This window comes from Pteropus alecto, unplaced genomic scaffold (assembly GCF_000325575.1).
Source record: "Pteropus alecto unplaced genomic scaffold, ASM32557v1 scaffold71, whole genome shotgun sequence".
NCBI classification, from domain to species: domain Eukaryota; kingdom Metazoa; phylum Chordata; class Mammalia; order Chiroptera; family Pteropodidae; genus Pteropus; species Pteropus alecto.
The window spans coordinates 9902154-9912697 of record NW_006433024.1 but is presented as its reverse complement, the minus strand read 5'-3'; the positions used below and the strand labels follow the sequence as shown (position 1 = coordinate 9912697).

At 40.6% G+C, this 10544-nt stretch overlaps 1 protein-coding gene across 4 annotated transcripts in view; it reads right to left on the bottom strand.

The window, feature by feature from the left end:
• Positions 1 to 10538, bottom strand: part of QSER1 (glutamine and serine rich 1) — a 62097-nt gene extending 51559 nt beyond the window's left edge. For 3 of the 4 annotated variants that reach the window (XM_006908010.3, XM_015586386.2, XM_015586385.2), the window contains exon 1: positions 10478 to 10538. The gene's annotated coding sequence lies outside the window, so the exon portion shown is untranslated. Of the gene's footprint in view, positions 1 to 8608; positions 8690 to 10477 lie in introns of those variants that run through there. The other variant, XM_006908009.3, reaches the window with a different exon arrangement.
• Between the last annotated feature and the right edge of the window lie 6 nt (positions 10539 to 10544).

Sequence of the window (10544 nt, the reverse complement as noted above, 5' to 3'; positions counted from 1 at the left end):
GCTGCCATTAAAAAAAAAAGTTTTAACCAGAGATGAGAGAGACAGAGAAGGAAAGAGAGAATCTGTGGTCACAGTTTTAGGGGCAACATATTCCTCATTTAGGTGTATTATTTTGGCCCATTTACAGAGTGACCTGAAAAGCTGCTAGTTTTGAGTGACAAGAGAAGGTCCTGCAACAGGTCCAGGCTGCTGTGCAAGGTGCTCTGCCACTTGGGCCATATGATCCAACAGATCCATGGTGCTGAAGTGTCAGTGACAGACAGGAATGTTGTTTGGCGCCTTTGGCTGGCCCCTATAGGTGAATCGCAGCACAAGCCTTTAGGATTTTGGCGCAACGCCTGGCTACAGTCTGCAGTTAACTACTCTATTCTTGAAAAAGAGCTCTTGGCCTATTACTGGGCCTTAGAAGAAACTGGACATCCGTGAGCCACCAAGTTACCATGTGACCTAAACTACCCGTCATAAACTGGATGTTATCTGACCCATCAAGACAAAAGTTGGGCAAGCACAGCAGCATTCCATCATCAAATAGAAGTGGTATATATGTGATCAGGCCAAGTAAGCCCTGAAGGCACAAGTTACATTAACAAGTAGTCCAAATGCCCACGGTCCCCACTCCTGCCACACCGCCTTCTCTCTCCTAGTCTGAACCCTTACTATCAGTTGAGAGAGGAAGAGAAGACTTGGGTTTACAGGTGGTTCTGTAAGATAATGCAGCCATCACCTGAAAGTAGACAACTGTAGCACTACAGCCCCTCTCTGGAACATCCCTGAAGAATAGTAGTAAATAGAAATCCTCTTAATGGGCAGAACTTCAACACTGCACTGAGTTGTCCGCTTAGCTTAGAAGGAGAAATGGTCAGTTATATACTGATTAATGTGCTATGGCTAATGGTTGGCTAGATGGTCAGGGATTTGGAAGGAACATGATTGGAAAACTGGTGACAAAGAAATGTGGGGAAGAGATATATTGACCTCTCTAAATAGGCAAAAAAAAAAAAGAAAAAACAAAATGATGCTATTTGTGTTCCATGTGAATGTTCACTAAAGGGTGAGCTCAGCAGAGGAGGATTTTAACCATCTGGTGGACAGAATGACTGGCTTTCTGTAGATACCAATTAGCCTCTTTCTCCAGCCACCCCAAGGCTCATGAATAAAATGGCCATGGTTGCTGGGAGAGAGGTTATGCATGGGCTCAGCAACATGGCCTTCTACCACCAAGGCCAATCTGGTTATGGCCAGTGCTGAGTGCCCCATCTGCCAGCAACAGAGACCAACACTGAGCACCTGATATGGCGCCATTTCCCAGAGTGATCAGCCAGTACCTGGTGGCAGGTTTATTACATTGGACAGATTTCATCATCAAAACAGGAACATTTGTTCTTACTTAAATAGATACTTACTCTGGATATAGATTTCCTTTCCTTGTATCCAGTGATTCTGCCAAAACTACCATCTGTGAACTTACAGAATGCCAATGCCTTATCCACCATCATAATATTCCATACAGCAATGCTTATGATCAAGACATTTACTTCACAGCAAAAGAAGTGAAGGTATGGGCCTGTGCTTATGCAATCAATTCACTGGCTTTACCAGGTTCTCCAACATCATGAAGTAGCTAGATTGACAGAATGGTGAAATGGCCTATTGAAGACTTAGTTCCAGCACCAGCGAGTTGGCAATACCTTGCAGGCCTGGTTCTCCAGAAGGTTCTCCAGAAGGCTACCTATGAATCAGCATCTGTTGCCTAGTACTATTTCTCTGATAGCCAGGATTCACAGGTCCAGGAATTAAGGAGTAGAATGGAAGTGGCACCACTCACTAACACCCCTGCTGATCCACTAGCAAAATTTTTGCTTCCAGTTCCAGTGACCTTATGCTTTGCTGGCCTAGAGGTCGAAAGTCCGGAGTGAGGAATGCTTCATCAGAAAACCCAATAATGACTCCATTGAACTGGAAGTTAAAACTGCCACCCAGGCACTTTGGTTTCCTTATGCCTTTGAATCAATAGGCAGAGAAGGGAGTTACAATGTTGAATGGGGTGAATGATCCCAACCCCCAAGGGGAAATTAAAATACTCCACAATGGAGGTAATGAACAGTATGTCTGGAATACAGGAGGACCGTTTAAAGCATCTGTTAGTATTACCATGAACTGTGATTAAGGTCAATGGAAAACCACAATAACTCAATCCAGGAAGGACTAATAATGACCCAGACCCTTCAGGAATGAGGGTCTGGGTAACCCCACTAAATAAAGAGGCATAACCAGCTGAGGTACTTGTTGAAGACAAACCAAATGGGTAGTCATAACATCAGCTATGAGCACATAACCAGTTAAAGAAATACAGACTGTAATGCTTGTGAGTATTTCCTCCTTATTTTGCTATGAATAGATGTGTCTGTGTGTTTCTTTGTATTTTTACCCCTCATTTCTTTATCATGTAACATAAGATGTATGATTTTAGATCATGGCACTTAAGTATATAAATTTTATATCATAGTATTTAAGTTATAAGATAACAAGGAGAAAAGTAAATGACACACAAGGACTTTACTCGCTCTTCTGGGGAAGAGATTACCATGTTTTCAGTTCTATGCAAGATAGTTGTATCATGTTAGAAGAAATTATGACCTTGTTATTGTCTTTATTTAAAGATTAAATATTGTTGAAGGAGATGCCTATGCAAAACTGACAAGGGTGACTTCTAATGAGTGAATTTTGTGTTAACTTGACTGGCCATCGTGTACCCAGATTAACCATTGTTTCTGGGTGTATCTATGAGTTTAAAATTTGAATCCATGGACTCAGTAGGCTGCCCTCCCCAATATGAGAAGACATCATCTAAGCTATTGACAGCCTGGATATAAAAGGCAAGAGGAAAAAGTGCCCGCCCCCTTCTACTTTCCTTGTATCACTGCACAAGCTGGGACATCTCCTCTCATTTCCTTTTATCCTCAGACTAGAATTTATATCATGGGCTCCCCTGGTTCTCAGGCCTTAGAACTCAGACTGAATCACACCACAGGCTTTCCTGGTCTGCAAACAGATCATGGAACTACTCAGCCTGCATAAATGTGTGAATCAATTCTGTCTCTGTCTCTGTCTCTGTCTCTGTCTCTGTCTCTCTCTCACACACACACACCCTCCCTCCCTCCCAACCCTATTGGTTGTTTCTCTGGAGAATCCTGAATAATACAACCTCCCTCCTGTCTGGTCTGATGAATTGCCTCTTATTTAGTATCCAGTTTTCTACCTCTTCAGTTCTAATCTATTCTGTACGTTGACTACCAAATTAATCTTATTAAAACACTTTTTTGCTTATATCATTGTCATCCTTCTCAAAAACCTTTCAAAGCTCCTGATAGGCTGTAGAGACTGAACTCCATGGCCTGTCTCAAAGCCTTCTACAGTCAAGTACTGACCCCGTGGGGTAGTGTTACTCCTCCAGTGACCTCCCCAATGAAACACACCTTTGTACAGTCTCCCTCCCATAACTCTGCACTGGGACCAGTAGACTGTGGTAGAAGTGATGCAGGTCTAATAGATTTCACTTCCTCCTCCTTTGGAACACTTGCTCTTGGACACTCCTTTCTACTAATCCCTTATTCCATTTATGCAACATTAACAATAATTATGTTTGTATGCAATATAACTGACAAACATTTCCACAATCCCTTTGAACCTAATATAATTTCCCCTCTAAGTCCCAAAGCATTTTTATACCTTAAACAAATATTCTGCTTAATAGTATATTTTACTCATCCACTGATGGTTTAATGGGCACATAACAATGTGCTAGATATTATTCTAAGTGTTGATAATAAAGCTAATATTTTACATGCTATTCTACATATTATTACATGCTATTCTATATATTATTCTATATGCTGGACACCATTCTCACCACTTCTGAGTTCTCATTTAATCCTCAAGAACTCTAAACAGCATCCTCACTTTACACAAGGAACATGAGGCAGAGAGATTAAGAAACTTCTTTAAGATCGTATTCCAAGTAGTAGAGTCAAAATGTAAAAAAAAAACACCTCAGACTTCAGGGCTTATACTATCAAACATTACTGTAAACTGCCTTCTACAGATGCGAGTGAAACAGACAAGATCCCTGTTCTCATGGAACATGCATTCTATTTGTGGCGGTCAGAGGTCTGGGAAAAGGGTAGCAATAAATGATACATACAAATTTATGAAGTTACCTCAGAGAGTAATAATGCTATCAAGAAAAACTGTGATATAATAATCAGTTACTTTAGATAGGGCAGTCAGAGAAGGCCTTTTTGAAGAGGTATATCTGGAAGACCTGAATGTCCAAATGCAGCAGCAATGACCTGTAAAGAGAACTCTAGATAAATACAACAGCCAGTGAAAAATTCCTAAAACATACGTAATCTTAGCATGTTTTAGGAAGAGAAATTAGGCCAATGTAACTAAAGGGCGGTGGTGGGAGTGGAATGATGAGGTTGGAGAAAGGCTGAGGCTCAGAATTAGCTGAGGCTCAGATCATGTAGGCCATGAGAGAGACTTTGGATTTTCCTCTTGAGTAAGCAGATTTTAAGCAGGGTAATGACATTACCCGATTTATATTTTGAAATGTTAACTGTGGCTGTTGCATGCTTAATAAACTCTATAAGGGCTAAGGTGGAAGCAAGGAAAGCAATAGAAAGCAAGTGTAACAGTCCATATGGGAAATTATGGATATGGAGATCAAACAAACAAGATTTACTAAAGGAGTGGATATGAGAGGAAAGAAATGAATTACAGACTGCTCCAACCTTTTAGACCTGAGTTACAAAGTAAATGGTAGTATTATTTACTGAAGTGGGAAGACTAAAGGAGGACCAGGTTAGGGGTTAAAGTGATATCCATGTTTTGGACATACTATGTTTGAAATATCTATTCAATATCCAAGTGGAGATGATAAAGAGGCAGCCAGATATGAATCTAGAGGTATAAATTTGGAAGTCATTTGACATATATGGCAACTTCACTAAGGATGAGTGGAGAAGATAAAAGGATGAAATTCCAAGCTCCTGGGCATGTCAACATTTAGAAGCCAAGCAGAGAAGCAGCAAGTTACCCTGTCACCCTTCCGGATCACAAGTTCTTTGAGAAGCAGGACATTTTTGTGGAGAACTTAGCTTAGCAACAGAAATTCAGAAATGCTCAGTACATTTTACTGAGTCAATGAAGGCTTGCCATTTGATTTCTCAAGTTTTCACTACAGAAATATAATAATTAAGGATAAAGGCAACAGTGCCTTACATACAGTGGGCACTCAAATATTTGTTTAACAAATGAAAGAAAAAACTTGGACTATATTTTGCTAGACACATTTTAATACTCATTGTTCCAGAGAGTATAGCAAGAAAAGGTAGAAAGCAAGCAGCAGCCTATACATCCCCACACTTCTAAGCAATGATAATCGCAAATGCCTTAAACCCTTCATCTTGCTCCCTAATACAGGGTAGAGCAGGTAGACAGGGAATGGCACTAGAGGTGGAGCAGGAAGAAAAGGGATTCCAATTCCCACACTAAGGCAGTTTTTGCTTTCATGTCATAAATAGTGCATTAAGTCCCAACAATATGCCAGGCACTATAGTTAAGTACTAAATATACAACAGTAAATAAAACAGATAGTATCCCTCCAAGAACTTCCATTCTAAAGAGGCAGATATCTATTACATAAGCAGCACATAGATATGTAATTATATTTCTAACTGTTATATGAAAATACAGTAAAATGTACTGTCAACACATACCATTGCACAAAATAACAGGGGGCAGGGGTTGGAATGCAGTACGTTTCTAACATGAGGTACCTTAAGATGTCAGTTTGGGATGTGTTGAAAGAGTTATCTAGGTGGAGGTAACAGCATGAAGATTTTAGAGTAGGAAAGAATTTAGGATGAACCAAGAAATTTAAAATGGGCCAGTAAATGCAGGGCCACATACAGCATATTACAGATTTTAAAAAACTTGACTCTAAGATATAGGAGTAGCAATGGAAAAGTTTTAAGCAAAGGAACAAAATATCACACTGTTAGGTTTATTTATTTATTTTGTTAATCACCTTGGAAGCCATGAGGAGAATGAATTGAAGAAAGGAAAGGGTTCAAGATGACTTAGGAGGCTACTTCAGTTATCCAAATGAAAAATAATAGTGGCTTGAATCAGAGTGGAGCAGCGGAAACAAAAAATGTAGGCAATTTCAAGGTATATTTAAGAGATAAAACAGTAGGGCTTGGAGATTGAGCACACACAACTCCCAAGGTCTGGCCTGAGCAACCAGGTGAATAGAGGTGTGACTGAGATGGGCCTCATTAGACAGAGGTGGAATGAGTGGGGAAAGCATGAACTCATCACTAAATGCCCATTATATACCCAAGGAAAAGCTCAGAGAGGTAGCTGGATATACGATTAGGAGGGTTTGGGCTTTAGCCACATATACGGACATCTCCAGAGATGATATCTAAAGCCATGGGCATGATGTGATGTTCTCAGGAGAAAGCACATAATGGACAAGAAATCATATCAGTCCAAAGCCCTGGGGAAACAACGACATGTAGAGATTAGAAGAGTAAGAACTAATGAAGAATAAGGGAAAGTAGTGGGCCAGAGAGGTAGGAGGAAATCCAGCAAAGTACAGTGCTATGAAGCAAAAGGAAGCATGTTTCAATTAGGAAAAAAATGGTGAGTGATAACAAAGAACACTGAAATAAATATATTAATAATGGTTAGGTTTCCAGGCCAGCTACAGAAGCTCATTTAACCCATAATATAGGTAGATTACAGCATTAGACTATCTTACCATGAAGTACTACAGTACAGTAATTAAACATGCAGGCTCCAGATCCATAATGCCCAGGGTTAAATCTCAGTTCCACTACTTACTATGTGGCTGTAATATTACTTAATGTCTCTATGCCTTGGTTTCCTCATTCATAAAATGTAAAAATAAACCTACCTCAAAGGATTGCTGTGAAGATTAAACAGTGTGCATGTGTACGTGTGCATATATCACTTAAAACAGTGGCTAGCACACATTAGTTGCCTAGTAAGTGATAGCTACTATTACTTACAACATTGCTTCTAAGGGAAAGTACTTTCTGAACAACAGAAGTTTGTTTAAAATAACATTTCACTAATTTGGGATCGTCCCTATTCCTCATAAATTATGATCTTAAAAGGTTTTTTTTTCCAAAAGCCTTAAGGGGAACTCTAGCTGTAAAACTTATTCAAAAATTCCTTAATATAGTAGCAGACCTTTTCTAGAGAAGCTAATCATTGTTTTTTGAAGGAGTACGTATCACACTCATTACACGGTCATACTATAATCAGAAAAAACTTTTATATTAGGAAATTCTAAAAACTGGTGGCAAAAAAAAAAATTATTTCAAGTTAGAAAGGCAAACACAAATATAAATATATTTTAAAACAAAATATTTCCATTTAATCACAATCTGGTGCATGGTCAAACATAAACACAACTATCATAACCACGATGAAATCACTTCTCTCTTCCTGTTCTATAAAAGATATAAATATGAAGTAGAGAAAAGGCAGCCGGTCTGCAGCTTCCCGATGGTCATCTGATTTACAGAAGCATGCAAAGGTATATATACTGTCTACAACAACCCTACAAAAGTATCTCAACTCCATGGTGAGAGGCAAAGATTTGGTCCCTAAAACTGAGAAAAGAACAAATAAATGGAGATTTATATGACCAGTTTTTATCCCTGCACTTATGATGTGCCCGGCAAGTATTATTTTAAAAATATTCAGAAAGCTCTCTATATACCCTATTAAAGGTAAAATGCTGGGGTTTCCTTTCCCATTAGCTCTTTATTGCTCAATGGTTAAAAACAACAGAAATACCTTTTATCTGATGGCGCTGTTATATTAAAAAAGTATTATTTCGAACTCATGAAAAATTGTTTACCATGCTTTTCCCCCAACAACTGATGAAAATGCTCCATTTCAGGACCAAGCAAACAGAAAATAGGAGGCTAGATCTCAAGCCAGTAACAACTGAATGTTATTACCATCTGTTAGCTTCTGAATAGGTTACTGAAAACAAGGTGACAGACAGGCTAATTCTTTATGGATAAGTATCCATATTACATCATTACAACTAGTACTCATTTGCACCTTCCAGAAGAAACTGCCACAAAGGGGAACAAAAACATTCAACTGATACATGAATTATGAAAAAGCTCTTTAAAATGTTATAAAAATATGAATAAGCTTCTGAAAACACAGAATACCGAAAGACTTACGGGGCATATTTCAGACTCAGTATTTTCTATATAAGTGATGAAAGAAGACATTGCACAGTTTAAGGAATAAAATGAGGTACAATTAAGAAGTGTGTGTAACCCTGTACAGATGGCCTGATCCTCACACAAGATGTTAACAAAGCAAGTTGGTGGGGGAGGGGGAAAGCCTGCATTTTCTATGGTATAATTTAGCTGACTCCACCCCCAAAATATATTTTAGGGGTGGGGGCTTAGCATTTAAAAATCAATAACTTCCAATAAACAGAAAATAAATCTCTTTTAGATTATCTGTTCCAAATGAATCTACTTACTGTTTTCAAATGTGTTTGGGAAGTCATTCTTTGTTACTTTGATAAATAACATTTGGAAAATATGACAAGTAGATTTTAGAGTCTTGCCTCAGAAGTATTCTGCTAAAAGAAACAACAGAAATAACTAGGTAGCATTTGTTGCATATACCTAATAAAACATTGTTTTCATTTAAAACAAAAAATTATGCACAAATAACTATCACTGCTGTTCACTGAACAAAAAGTAATTTTAATTTGTAAATTATCATTTTCAACGGCAAAAGCTATTTGAAAAATGATAGTCAAATCGCCAAAATAATAATAATAATAATAATAATAATAATGTGAAACGTGCTAAAAATCTTTCATAAAACTTAAAATGTCTTCATTGTATATGATACAGTAATGACTTTCTGAAAGGTTTCAACATTTAGGTATTTAGCTCCAAAGTGACACATCACATTATTATTATTTTTTTAATCCGGGTCTTTTAAACAAAGGGCCTAAAATTTTCTAAGGAAGCTTATTTCCCTTTTCTCAAACCAAATTTTTCTCATTCTCTCACAATCATCCCAAGGTACTACTAAGACAAAGACCAGCTATTCTTCGCACTATTTTCCAAATAGTGAATGTAGAACTTTCATAAAAACAAAGAAAATAACCTAGAGAACACTGTAATATACAAAGTGGGAAAAAAAAGTTCACTTCTGTCGTGACAATAATGAAAAAATCTGATGAGATCATAAAGCCACGAAGCTTCCTGTTGGTAGTTGAGGATGAAGTCATTAGCAACCCAGGATTCCCTCCCTGGTCCTTGTAATCAGAAACTGCACCTACCAGATTCCGCATTGTTCGGCAGAGGTGGCTTTAAAACACCCCGCTCCCGAATCAGCCAAACCAGACCACGCCTTCCAGTTACCATTCAAATGACCGTTTCACGGTGTGGCACTACTACACATTTTCCGCGAGCCTAAATATCTAGTAAGAGTCAACATTTTAGATTCCCTTGGTCACGCAGGGGCAAAGATGAACTCTTGAACCCCGCGCTACATAACGAACCAGGACTTCAGAAGCCGAGATGGAGAAGCACGCTTATGCTTCTGTTCTCCAGCCTTTATGGCCTTCACTGACGCCCCTCTCCAATTTCTTCCCAACTTTCAGTCACCCCAAAGCACAGAAGGCAAAGAGAGATCCCTTACTTCCTGCTGTTGTTGAAAGGAGAGGAAACCAAAGAGTAACTTTGAACGCGTGGAAGAGAAATAGCTTAATCTTGGCCACCACTGCAAACATATGTCACCCAGCCCGGCGCAGCGTTCCCGCGCCACCAGGACCCCTCCCGGGGCTCCACGCCCCGGGGGTCCTCCCGCAGCCCAGTCTTCCCGGGTCCCCCAACGTCAGGGACGCGTCAGGCTTGGCGCCTCTTCCTCTCCCGCCTCCCCCACCCTCACATTGCCGGGGCCCCCAAGACCACATTGTCGGTTCCAATACAATGGAATGTCACTGCCCCGAACTCCTCAGAGCCCCCCTAAGCCCCCTCAGAGACGGTCTCGGGTCTCCGTGATCGCCAAGTTCAGCCACGAACCCAAACTTCACCCTGTGAGAGCCCAGGACCCGGGAGGTGACGGAGACCCACGACTCCCGCCTAGACCCACGTCCACGACCAGTCCCAGGCGCGAATCCTGCCCCGGGCGCCCCCACCTACCCCGAGACCACCCTACAGAAGTCATCGGCCGCCTCTCCCGGCGCGGACGAGGGAGAGCAGACGAGCAGACGAGCAGAGGGCTCCCAGCCCGATCCGGACCCCTGGGTGGTGCTGCCCAGGGACGAAGGCCCCAAATGCATCCCCGGCCTTTCCTGGCCCACCAGGACCCCGCCGCCCACCCTCCCTACCTGGCCTTGAGGCTGGGGCTGTTGCCGCTGCTGCCGCTGCTGCCGGCGGCGGCGGCCGCGGCTCGGG